Source organism: Ceratotherium simum, chromosome 10 (assembly GCF_057802395.1).
Source record: "Ceratotherium simum simum isolate JZ-2026a chromosome 10, ASM5780239v1, whole genome shotgun sequence".
NCBI classification, from domain to species: Eukaryota; Metazoa; Chordata; class Mammalia; order Perissodactyla; family Rhinocerotidae; genus Ceratotherium; species Ceratotherium simum.
In genome coordinates this window covers 68,355,111-68,368,842 of record NC_141909.1, presented here as the reverse complement: position 1 = coordinate 68,368,842, position 13,732 = coordinate 68,355,111, and the positions used below count along the sequence as shown (strand labels likewise).

Genomic DNA, 13,732 nt, shown 5'->3' with positions numbered 1-13,732 from the left:
CCGCAATAGAAAACTAATACAGAGCTGACAATGCTAAAGAAAACAAAGATACAACACAGAGAATCATCAAAAACAAAAGTTGCTTCCTTAAAAATACTCATAGGGCCGGCCCTGTGGCTTAGCAGTTAAGTGCGCGCGCTCTGCTACTGGCGGCCCAGGTTCGGATCCCAGGCGCGCACCAAGGCACGGCTTCTCCGGCCATTCTAAGGCCGCGTCCTACATACAGCAACTAGAAGGATGTGCAAATATGACATACAACTATCTACTGGGGCGTTGGGGGAAAAAAAAAGGAGGAGGATTGGCAATAGATGTTAGCTCAGAGCCGGTCTTCCTCAGCAAAAAGAGGAGGATTAGCATGGATGTTAGCTCAGGGCTGATCTTCCTCACAAAAAAAAAAAAAAAACTCATAAAATAGACCAGGCTTTGGCAGTATCAAGTAACATAAAATAAAGAAAGAGAAAATGAGTAGCATTAAAAATAAAAAAGTGGACATAACTGCAGATTCTACAGTTATTTAAAGATAATAGGAGGATATTATAAACAACATGCCAATACATTTTAAAGCTTAGATAGAAGTAAATTCTCAGAAAAATGTAATTTAACAAATCTGACTCTGTAAGAAATAGAAGTTGCATCAGGATTAAAATCCCCCCACAATGAAAACAACAGCCCACAAAAACAGGTGAGTTCTACCAAACATTCAAGGAACAAATGATTTCAGTCTTGCATAACTATTCCTGAGTAAAAGAAAAGAGAACATTCTTCTCAATTCATTTTAAGGGACTGGTAAAACCATGATATCAAAACCTAACAAGGACAGTTTTTAAAAAAGGCAATTATAACCCAATCTCACCTATAAAAACAGATACAGGGGGCCGGCCCGGTGGCGCAAGTGGTTAAGTGCATGCGTTCTGCCACGGCAGCCCAGGGTTCGCCGGTTCGGATCCCAGGCGCGCACCAATGCACTGCTTGGCAAGCCATGCTGTGGCGGCATCCCATATAAGGGGAAGAAGATGAGGCATGGATGTTAGCCCAGGGCCAGTCTTCCTCAGCAAAGAAAAAAGAGGAGGATTGGCAGATGTTAGCACAGGGCTGATCTTCCTCACACACACACACAAAAAAAGATACAAAAATTGTCAAAACAAATTTAGCAAAACAAAAAATGAAATACATCTTGAGCTAGCAGTTTTTGTTTTTTTTTTGTGAGGAAGATTGGCCCTGAGCTAACATCCATTGCCAATCTTCCTCTTTTTGCTGAGGAAGATTATATCTGAGCTAACATCTGTGCCCATCTTCCTCTATTTTGTATGTGGGAGGCCACCACAGCATGGTTTGATGAGAGGTGCATAGGTTTGCGCCCAGGATCGGAACCTGAGAACCCCAGGCCACCAAAGCGGAGCACGCATACTTAACCACTACGCCATCCGGCCAGCCCCTTGAGCTAGTAGTTTTGATCCAAGGAATGCAAGACTGGTTTGACAGAAGAAAAATCAATTAATGTTATTCATCACTAAAATAATTTAAGGGAGAAAAATTGTATAAAAATCTCAACAAATATAGATCAGTATTAAATAAAAATTCAACATGCATTTGTAATAATAATAGAAGGGAAATTGTAATAAAAAAAGTCTCAAAATTCTACAGCAATCATCATACTAAATAAAGAAATATTAAAAACATTCTTGGGCCGGCCCCGTGGCTTGGTGGTTAAGTGCACACGCTCCGATGCTGGTGGCCCGGGTTCGGATCCCGGGCGCGCACCGAGGCACCACTTCTCCGTCCATCCTGAGGCCGAATCCCACATACAGCAACTAGAAGGATGTGCAGCTATGACATACAACTATCTACTGGGGCTTTGGGGGGAAAAAAATAAATAAATAAAATCTTTAAAAACATTCTTTTAAATCAGGGACATGACAATGATGCTCATTATTACACTACTATTCAAACATGATAAGGCAAGATAAAGAAATAAAAAGTATAAAGACTAGAAAGGAAGAAACAAAATTCAGCATTCTTAGATAATATGACCATCTGAATAGAAAATTCAAGTAAACCTACTGACACATTACTAGAATTAATAAGATAATTTAGCAAGGCTGATACAGAACGAATACACAAGAATCAGTTACATTTCTACATACCAGCAAAACAGCTAGGAAATGTAATTAAAATTAAATCATTTAAAATAGCATTAAAAATATAAAGTACCTTGGAATAAACGTTAGAAAAGATGTGCTAGATCTTTATGAAAAAATTATAAGATTATGCTGAAAGGCATTACAGAAGACTTAAATAAATGGACAGATAAACCATGTTCATGGATTGGACAAATTAAATAATACAAATGTAAATTTTTCCCAAATTGATCTATCGATTTAATGTGATTCCAGTAAAAATGCTAACCATTTTTTTGTTTTTGTTTTCATTTTTTGTGAAATGTGACAAGCTTTTCCATGGAAAAGCAAATAGCAAAGAATAAATAGCCAAGATTCTACTGAAGACGAAGAACAAGGTGGAGGAACTTGCTTACTCGCAAAGTTATATTATTTAAGACATTATGATGTTGGCACAGGAATGGACAAAGAGAAAAATAGAATAGAACAGAGATTCTAGGAACAGAACACTATATATAAAAAAAGATGTTTTATAACCAGGTGGGCATTGCAGACCAGGGAGGGAAAGAGAGGCTTTTAGTAAATGATGTTTTAGATAATTGATTATCCTGATAGGGGAAAAATAGATAAAATTAACCCCTAGAGCATATCATACTCAACAAGCAATTCCAGGTGGATTAAAGATTTTCATGTAAGCATAAAAGCAACAAACAAATTTGTAGGAGAATACATTTCTGATATTAGGACATGAGAACATTTCCTAAAGACACAGATAAAAAGATAAAGGAAAAGATTAATAACTTAAACTATATTAAGGATTTCTATTCATCAAAAGATATTATAAAAAAATGTAAAAAGAGAAGCCATAAACTGTGAGTTGACACAATTTGCAACCCATATTATTGACGAAAGACTAATATCCAATTTATAAACAGCCTCTACACTAAAAATTAAAACAACAAATCAGTAGAAAAATAGGCAAAAAAATTTGAGCAGGCAAAAAACTTAGTGACTAAACATGAACAAAAGCTCAATTCCCTTAGTAGTTAAAGAAATTTAAATTAAAATCACAAGATAGCATTTCACACATACCACATTGGCAAAAACGAAAGTGTATGACAATATGAAGCGTGATGAGGTTGTGGAGAAACCAGAAATCTTATACAGTGCTGGAGCAGGTAGATATTGGTGATAATCACTTTGGGAAACCAGTTGGTATTATGTAGTAAAATTGCAGGGAAGCATGCTCCACGGATCAGCATACCTACTTCTAAATACATACCCTGGGGAAAGACTTGTCATGCTCTCCAAAAGACAGGTAAAAGAATGTTCCTGGGAGCACTATTTATAACAGAAAAAAATGTAAAAGTATAAATAATCCAAGTATACATCAACAGATAAATGGATAAATCACCTGATATATTTTTATAATGACAAACTATACTGCAGATAAAATGAAAGAACTACATTTGCCTACATTTACTTAGATGATTCTCACAAACATGTTGAGCAGAAAAGAAAATCAGTTTCCATTTGTTTAACTGATATATATTTAGTAAATTAAAACATATAAAGGTATTATTTGGAAATTATCTCCTTAAATACCTGTCTCCCACATTAGACTATTTATTCATTTAAGCTTTGAATTGGTTAACTGACAAGTATTCAGTGAATATAAATTGCATAAACATACTGTATTGAAATCATATGTTTAAATTAAATATTAGGGCCGGCCCTGTGGCTTGGCGGTTGAGCGCGTGAGCTCTGCTGCTGATGGCCTGGGTTTGGACCCCAGGGGCGCAGCGACGCACCGCTTCTCTGGCCATGCTGAGGCCACGTCCCACATACAGCAACTACAAGGATGTGCAGCTGTGACATACAACTATCTACTGGGGCTTTGGGGGAAAAAAATAAATAAATAAAATTATTAAATTAAATATTAAACATATTAAATATGTGTAATATATTTCCTGCATGACATCGTGAAGTACTCCAGGATAGGCACCTATCTTTCTCACCTTTGTTTCCCCAGCGTTTAGCACAGGGTATTTATACATAATAGATGTTTCCTTAGCCTGTGTTTCTCCCAAAGCAGAGCCTGAAACAAAGTCTTGGGTACAAGTGATTTATTTGGGAAGTGAGCCCAGGAAGCAGCAGTGAGGGAGAGGGGGAGAGAAAGAGGGAAAGCTAGAAATCCAGTACAAGAATAAGTTATCAAATTGGCCACTACTAGGGACAATGATGAATAATTCCACTGGACCATCTGAGGAGCCTTATGAAACACCTTCAGAACTGTCTTTCCAATGAAAGATGGAAGCATTTATTCCTGTGTTTCTATCCCTTGTTGTTCAAGGATGTCCACGGCTTTAACTCTCCTTGAGACTGGGTTACCCACGGCAGAGTGTGAAGCAGATTCCTCTGGAAAACAATACCTGAGTCAGAAAAGGTCTAGGGCAGGAAGTAAGAGGTACTTGGCATGCAGCCCCTGGCCAAGTGCTGCCAGACTACACCTACAGCTGGTAAAGGCCTCCCTGTACCTGGCTATCAAAGAAATAGCTACAATAAGAGATGGGAACTAGAAGATTTCTATGAGCACAGGTGTCCAATTCAGATGTTCAATAAAGGATGGATGAAGACAACTGAAATGATGCAATCAGCTTGAGTTTAGGTTTAAAGTTATTTGAGAAGTGTTCCCAGGAAACAGGAGTGAAGGACTGGCAAAGCGTATCTTCTGTTTCCACCCCACCTCCCAATTATGGAACGTATAATATAAAACTAAATGTCATAGGGGCTGGCCCAATGGCATAGTGGTCAAGTTCACGCACTCTGATTCTGCAGCCCGGGATTCACGGGTTTGGATCCCAGGGGCGGACCTGCACACCACTTGTTAAGCCACGCTGTGGCAGCCTCCCACATACAAAGTAGAGGAAGACTGGCACAGATGTTAGCTCAGGGACAATCTTCCTCACCAAAAAAAAAAAACTCACACAAAAAAACCCAAAATTAAATGTCATGTTTCCCCTTTAGGTTTTTCATATTCAATACAATTGTACAGATATTATTAGCCAATAGAGTGAACTGTATTGGCTCCAAATCTATCTACTTATATGTTAAATTCTATATTTGCAACAAGTAGTACAATCCTTCTCAGGAGTTCACCTTTAAGTGTGAATTATGGGTTTAAAAGAGATTGAAATTAACAAAGATAGAAGTAACAGATATTAGATTATTAGGTCTAGATTAGATATTAGGCCTAACCTAAATCTATTGTATCATAACTTCAGATAAAATATTATGTTAATATATTTTCATTATTACATAATGAAAAAGAAAGAGAATTGACATTTGCTGAGGATCTACTATATGGCAGCCACTTTGTATGTGTTCTCTCACCTAATCCTCACAACTACTCCTTGACATAGGCTTTTTAGCTCCATTTTTACTTACTAAGAATATTATGCTCACTGAGAGGTAAAGTAACTTTCCAAAGTTCTCATAATTATAAGGTGGCAGAATAAAGATTTGGGAGCAAATCTGTCTCAAAAGTCAGAGCACCTTCTACTACGCCATTAAGCCTAGAAAGTGCCTGGAGAGCAAATGCATTTCAGGAAAGATGGATAAAAAGCCAGGAGGTGGGGAAAATAAAAAGGAAATGTACTCATAGGTAGAGTAACATCATCTAGCTCACAGCCGGAACAAGACTAATGTAAATAAACATGTCAAGAGAATTTGTCCTACAATAGTTACTATATTTGTTTTTTTTTTTTATAATTATTTATTTATTTATTTTTTCCCCCAAAGCCCCAGTAGATAGTTGTATGTCATAGCTGCACATCCTTCTAGTGGCTATATGTGGGACACGGCCTCAGCATGGCCGGAGAAGCAGTGCATCGGTGCGTGCCCAGGGTTCCGAACCTGGGCTGCCAGCCGCGGAGCGTGCCCACTTAACTGCTAAGCCACGGGGTCGGCCCAGTTACTCTATTTGTAAGAAATGACTAAAACCCAGAAATCAGGTTGTTCTTTATTTCCTTTTTTCCTAATGTTGGCTATTGTTCAAATTATATGATTCAACACATTGGTAAAAAGTGGATCTATAGATTCAGAATGCTAAATTCGGAATTTCTGCACTTTCTACAACAAGCTATATAAACTGCAATACTCGGTCTGCTTCTTGTTGTCATTTCTTCTTGATATAGCTGTTAATAAAGTAGCAAATAGCCCTGTTATTCTCCAAGAAGTCAATGTTATTCCTAAAACCATAAACATACAAAGAATTAATTTTCATTACAAATTCGACAGCCACCTCACAAAATAACCTCTGGTCTTTCTAACTAGTTTCGCAAAGTAAAACCTAAGAAGGAAATAACAAGGATCAAAGCTGAACTCAGTGAAATAGAAAACATAAAAGCAATAGAGAAAAATCAATGAAACTGAAAGCTAGCTCTTTCAGAAGATCAATAAAATTGATAACCTCTAGAGAGACTCATGAGAAAAAAGAGGGAATATACAAATGACCAGTATCAGGAATGTGAAAGGTAACATCAATTCAGATTTTACAGGTACTAAAATAATAAGGGAATATTACTAACAACTTTATGCCCATAAATCCCACAACTTAGAAGAAAAAGACAAATTCTTTAAAAGACAAACTATCAAAGCTTTGTCAAGAAATAAATAACTTAAAATAGCCCTTTACCTATTAAAGAAACTGAATTTGTACTTTAAAAATCTTCCGACAAAGAAAACTCCAGACCTAGATGGCCTCACTGGTGAATTATACTTAATAATTAAACAAGAAATAATAGCAATTCCATACAAACTTTTCTGGAGAATAAAAGAGAAGGGAATAGTTCCCAACTCATTCTAGAGGCCAGCATTACTCTATACCAATTTTTGACAGACTTACGGTTGTTACATGCCATCAAGTCGGCTCCAACTCCTGGCAACCCTATGAATGAGTGATGTCCACAATGTCCTGTCCTCAACAGGCCTACTCAGCTCCTGTAGACTCATGCCTATGGCTTCCTTTATGGAGTCAATCCATCTCATATTTGGTCTTCCTCTTTTCCTGCTGTCTTCTACTTTTCCCAGCATTATTGTCTTTTCCAAAGAATCCTGCCTTCTCATGATGTGCCCAAAGTAGGACGGCCTCAGTTTTATCATTTTTGCCCCCAGCAACAGTTCAGGCTTAATTTGCTCTAGGACCCACTTGTTCATCTTTCTGGCAGTCCAGGATAGCCGTAGAGCTCTCCTCCAGCACCATATTTCAAATGAGTCATTTTTTTTCCTGTCAGCCTTCTTCACTGTCCAGCTTTCGAACCTGTATATAGCAACTGGAAATACGAGGGTGTGGATAATCTCGGCCTTGGTCTCTAATGTCACTTCCTTACACTTGATGGTCTTTCCTAATTATTTCATTGCTGCCCTTCTGAGTCTCGGTCTTCTCTCGATTTCTTGGCTGCAGTCTCCATTTACACTGATGACTGAACTAAGGTAAACAAAATCTTTAACAATCTCAATGTCTTCATTGCCTATGTTAAAATTGTGTAGTTCTTCTGTAGTCATGATTTCTGTCTTCTTGTTCAAATGCCATCCTGGTTGGGCACTTTCTTCTTTCACTTTCATCAGAAGTCATTTCAAGTTATTGCTGCTTTCTGCCAGTAAGATGGTGTTATCTGCATATTTTAGACTGTTGATATTTCTTCCACCAATTTTCACTCCTCCTTCATCTGAGTCTAGCCCAGTTTTTCGTATAATATGTTCTGAATACAGATTAAACAGACAGGGAGATAAAATGCACCCTTGTCTGACACCTTTGCCTATAGGAAACCATTTTGTTTCTCCATATTCTGTCCTGATAGTGACTTCTTCTTCACAATACAGGTTATGCATCATGATAATCAAGTGCTGAGGCATGCCCATTTCTTTTAGAGCAACCCATAGCTTTTCATGATCCATACAGTCAAAGGCTTTACTGTAGCCTAAAAACATAGACGAACCTTCTTCTGAAATTCTTTGAAGCACTCCAGTAGCCAATGAATAATCCCAAAAGAAAACTATAGACTGATATCCCTCGTGAACATACGTGCAAAATTCCTAAACAAAATTTTAGGAAATCAAGTCCAATAATATATAAAGAGGATAATATCTCATGACCAAGTGGGACTTACACAAGAATCCAAGGTTGAATTAACATACAAATCAAACAATGTAATTCACCCTATTAGAAAAAAAACTTAAAACCATGTGATCATTTCAATAGACCCAGGAAAAGCATTTGACAAAATCCAACATCTATTGATCCAAGCTGAGTATGTTTCTCACCATACTAGGAATAGATGGGAACCTCCTCAATATGAAAAAGTGTATCTACAAAAATCCTACATTTATATCATACTTAAGGCTGAAAGACAATGCTTTCCCCCTAAGATCAGGAATAAGATAAGGATGTCAATTCTCATAACTTTTATTCAGCATTTTTCTAGAGGTTAAGCTAACTGGCATAAGACAATAAAAGAAATGAGTCATCCAGATTGGAAAGGAAGAAGTAAAATGATCTTTATTCACAGACAACATGATGTAGAGCATTGGATGAAATCTATAAAGAAGCTACTAACAAACGAGTTTAGAAACACTGCAGGATATGAGATCAATGCACAAAAATCAATTGCATTTCTATATATTAGCAACAAACAATCAAAAGCTAAAATTAAATAAACTATTACATTTACAGTAGCATCAAAGTGTATGAAATACTTAGGGGAAAACCTGACAAAAGATGTACAAGACATGTACACTGAAAACTACTAAGCATCACTGACAGAAAGTAAAAAAAGACCTAAAAAGGGGACTTATTGTGTTCATGGATCATTAGACTCAATATTGTTAAGATGTTAATTTTCCAAAATTGATCTATTTTGGATTCAGTACATTCCCAATCAAAATACCAGTGGTGTTTTTTGAAGAATTTGACAAGGTTATTCTAAAATTGATATGGAAATGCAAAGAATCTAGAGGAGTTAAAGCAACTTTGCTAAATAAGAATAAAGTGGCAAATTAACACTATCTGATTTCTGGACTTATAAATCTACAGTAATCATGATTGTGTGGTATTGGTGTAAAGAAAGACAAGTAGATCAATGGAGAAGAATAAAAAATACAGAAACAGACCCACATGCATGTGGGCAACTCATTTTCAGCAAAGGTACAGAAGCAATTCAATGGGAAAAGGTTAGACTTTTCAACAGATAGTGCTGGAAAAAGTCAATATACATATGCAAAAAAATAAACTTTGATTCACATTTCATGCTGTATACAAAAATTAACTTAAAGTGGATCATAGATCAAAATGTAAAACCTAAAGATATAAAACTTCTATAAGAAAACATAGGAGAAATCTTTGTGACCTTGGGTCAGGCAAATTTTTCTTAGACACAATGTCAAAAGTATAATCATTAAAAAAAGATAAATTATATTTCATCAAAATTAAAGAGATTAAGAGAAATTTTAAAAATTATTAAGAGATTGAAAAGAATTGAGGCTGAAAAGAATTATTAAGAGATTAAAAATTAAGAGAATGAAAAGATAAGCCCCTGATTTGAGAAAATATTTGCAAATAATACTTCTGATGAAGGATTTGCATGCAGAATATGTAAACAACTCTCAAAACTCAATAATAAGAAGACAAACAACCCAATTAAAAAGTGGGCAAAAGATATGAATGGATAGAAAGAAGATATACTGATGGTGAATAACTCAACATGATTAGTCATTAGATAAATGCAAATCAAACCAACAAGACAGCACTAAACATCTATTAGAATGGCTAAAATTAAAAGACTGACCTTACCAAGTGTTGATAAGGATGTGGAGTGATTGGGACTCATACACTGCTGGTGGGAATGTATGTAAAATGGTACAACCACTTTGGAAAACATTTTGGCCATTTCCCAGAAATGTAAACATACACCCTATCATGTGATCCAGCCATTCTATTCCCAGTTAATTATGCAAGAGAAATGAAAGCATATTTCCATACAAAGACTTGTACAGGAATGTTTGTACCAGCTTTATTTGTCATAGCCCAAAATTGGAAACAAGCCAAATGTCCATCAGCAAGTACCAGAGCAACAAATTGTGGTACGTGCATAAAATGGAATAGTACTCAGCCATGAAAAGAAATGAAATACTGATACATAAATCATGGGTAAATCTCAGAATAATCATGCTGAGTCAAAAAAGCCAGATAAAAAAAGAACAATTACTACATAATTCCATTCATATAAACTCCAGAAAATGCAATTAATCCTTAGAGACGTTAAGCAGATCAGTGGTTGCCTTGAGATGGGATGAGGGGCAGGCAGGAGGAAACCTGTGGGCGATGGATATGTTCATTATTTTGATTGTGTCGATGACTACTCAGGTACATACATTTGTACACTTTATGTACAGTTTATTCTATGTCAATTATACCTCAGTAAATACGTTATTTGTTTATACTTAAATAAAAGTTTAGCAAGCTGATTTCTCCCCCCTTCATCTACGGTATATTCCTTCTCTTCCCATCACTCTATCTGGGATGAAAGCATTCATGAGACTCTACTTCTGGGAAGGGCTCATCAATTTTGAAATTAGTTTACTGAAATTTATTTGCACCTTCAGTTCTCTGATTATTTTTTACTTCTTTTCTTTCTTTCTTTCTTTTTTTTTTTTTGGTACCTTATCTTCCTTTTCTTATTGTTAGGGTAGGATTGATGATCTCTTTCTTTTTTTTTTTGTGAAGAAGATCAGCCCTGAACTACCATCTGATGCCAATTCTCCTCTTTTGCTGAGGAAGACTGGCCTTGGGCTAACATCTGTGCCCACCTTCCTCTACTTTATATGGGATGCTGCCACAGCATGGCTTTACAAGCGGTGCATGGGTGCATGCCCAGGATCTGAACCTGTGAACCCCGGGCCATCAAAGCAGAGCACGCATACTTAACCACTGTGCCACCAGGCTGGCCCCGGATTGATGGTTTCTTGCAACTTTTTACATTCTAACCAGAAGTCTCCTCTATGTTGATTTTACTTGATCTGTGCCCTTAATAATATCTAAGAAAAGTGTCTGGTTTCTCAGCTTGAGCCTAAATGGTATTTAATTCCTATTGAGGAAAAAATTTAGAATTTCAGTCTGTAGAAATCTGTATAATCACTGCTACTGAATAAAGTGAGAATACTTTCAGGAATTTCCGGATCCTTCCCATATCCTGACCATGAAGGAAAAACAGAGACCTGAGAGGGGTGTACCTGGGAGAGCAGAAAAACACTAGGTGTCTCATAGCTGATACAGGGTCTTTCGATAGAGAGACAAACCGCTGACCTCACCAGCCCCGAGCCAACTCTGGGAGCTCTATATTCAAGTGAAAATGCTAGGGATTATCACAAAAGATCCGGGAGCAGATTCTGGAGCAATTTACATGGGATGGATTTTCGATGCCCCGGAGGAGGTCACAACTATGTTAACCTTACAAGAATGGTTGGGAGGGGGTGACCTAGCGGAAAGACTCTCTGAGCCAGATACGCAAAAATGATCAAAAGGGGGAAGAGACACTTAAGGGTAAACCACATATTTGCACATTGCAGTCAGAGTATCCCTCCCGTGATTAACCCTCCTTGGCTCCACATTACTCTCGGGATGAGGATGTAGGTTACGACAACAGTCCTCTTCAAGGGTGGCCCCTGACCCACAGGAGTCAGCCAGCTGCTACTGGTCCCCAACGAGGTCAGGACAGAAACTGAAAGTAAGCCGTTGGGAACCTTTATAGTCATCTGATATTGCCATGACATGCAAACACGTCATCAGTCATTCCTTTTTCCAGTAATTTGCAAAAGTGTAGGTCTGCAACAGATTGAACATTTTTAAAAAATGGATCTTTCACCACAAGCAGTTTGAGAAGCACTGAGCCTCTTTGTGACCTCTCTGCCACCCAAGCCTTCTCTTCTGGTCTCTTCTCACCATCCTGAACTCTGTATTACCGCCGTAATAATGTATTTTCAGTTCCCTAAAAGTGCCAAGCTTTTTCTCAACAATAGGCCTTTGTTATTTTCTTTGCCTAACATTTTCTTCTTATTCTCTCAACTTTTCTTTTTTCTATTTTTCTTTTCCTTCCTTCCTCCCCTCCTTCTTTCCTTCCCCTCTCCCTCCCTTTATTTTCTTTTTCTTTCTTTCTTCGGTTGGGTTTTCACATTCTGCTTCAGCAGCCCGGTGTTTGCCGGTTCGGATCCTGGGCGTGGACCTACTCACCACTCATCAAGCCATGTTGAGGCGATGTCTCACACAGAAGAACTAGAAGGACCTACAACTAGTATATACAACTATGTACTGGGGGCTTTGGGGAGAAAAAAAAGAAAAACGAGGAAGATTGGCAACAGATGTTAGCTCAGGGTCACTCTTCCTCAAAAAAACCACAAGAGAATCTATGCTAGAGTGCCTTGGCTTGGTCACTGGGGGGGACAGGAGAAAAGATGGGGACAGGAGAAAACACGGAAGAGGGTAGTGTCATCTTACGGGAGCATACAAGTACAGAAAAAATAGTTAAAAGCTTAAAGAACAAAATTCATATCTATACTTAGATAAAGTGCATTTTAAATACTATAGATAATATTTGGCACTGGGCTCTCTATAACAATTGAGAGAGGAAAAAACACACGAGTAAAACAACAATTTTTTCAAGTTTATTAAAGAAAAGCACTTCAAGGAAAAGTTATACAACTAAGGATTTTAAAATATTCCCCCAAAGCAAGGAACAAACTAATGAGAGTGTAGAAAAACTTGCCTCATTGTATGTAAGCTTTCCACCCTTAAAAGTCAACACGGAGGATAAACAAGTGTTTACATAAGCAAAAAGTTCTGATGGAAGAAGTTCAGGAAACAACGATGAGCAGAAGTGCCGAGTTTCCCAGAGACCTTAGACAATCTCCCAATCCCCATTGCCCAGATGAGGGGACTGGGATGGCACTGGACTCTTTTAAGGCAGAAAACTATTTATTCCTTTCCCAGGAAACCTGATCTTTTCAGTGTTTGTTAACATTAAGGAAAATTTAGAATATTTCATTTATTTGTTTGTTTATACTGCATCTTTTCCATAAAGGATTTAAGGTAGCTTAAAAAGACAAAATATATTAAGATTACGAAAGTTAGAGCTGGAAATTATAGAAGAAAAGTAAAGATGAGAATATGAAGCAGAGTAGGATTCAATAGATTTGGAGAACTGGCACCACAACACAATTCAGACTGAGAGTTCTGCAGGAACCAACATAATGAGTGGGGTCTAAACAGCCCCGAGTCAGCCAGTCTGGCCTGAAACAGGGGTGCTTTAGCTATGTTCCTTATAAATAGCAGAGAGTTGGGTTCTGCTTTAGGGGCCAATTTGAAAATTGTTTTCTTTTAATGGGTGGGTTAAACCCACTCTCACTTATTAGTATGACTGATTTATTTAGTCTCAATTCTGTCTTATTAGTTTATGTGTATTATGTTATATTTACTTTGCTGTTTTTTTTTATTTGGTGTGTCTTCCTTGCTTCTTTTAAACATTTGTTTTAGTGTTTAGGAAGATTTGTATTTTTTTTCTAGT

At 37.3% G+C, this 13,732-nt stretch overlaps 1 protein-coding gene across 4 annotated transcripts in view; it reads right to left on the bottom strand.

Moving 5' to 3' along the window:
- The window catches only part of DCLK1 (doublecortin like kinase 1), a 361,089-nt gene that overhangs the window by 346,616 nt on the left and 741 nt on the right, over positions 1-13,732 (bottom strand). The window lies entirely within an intron of this gene.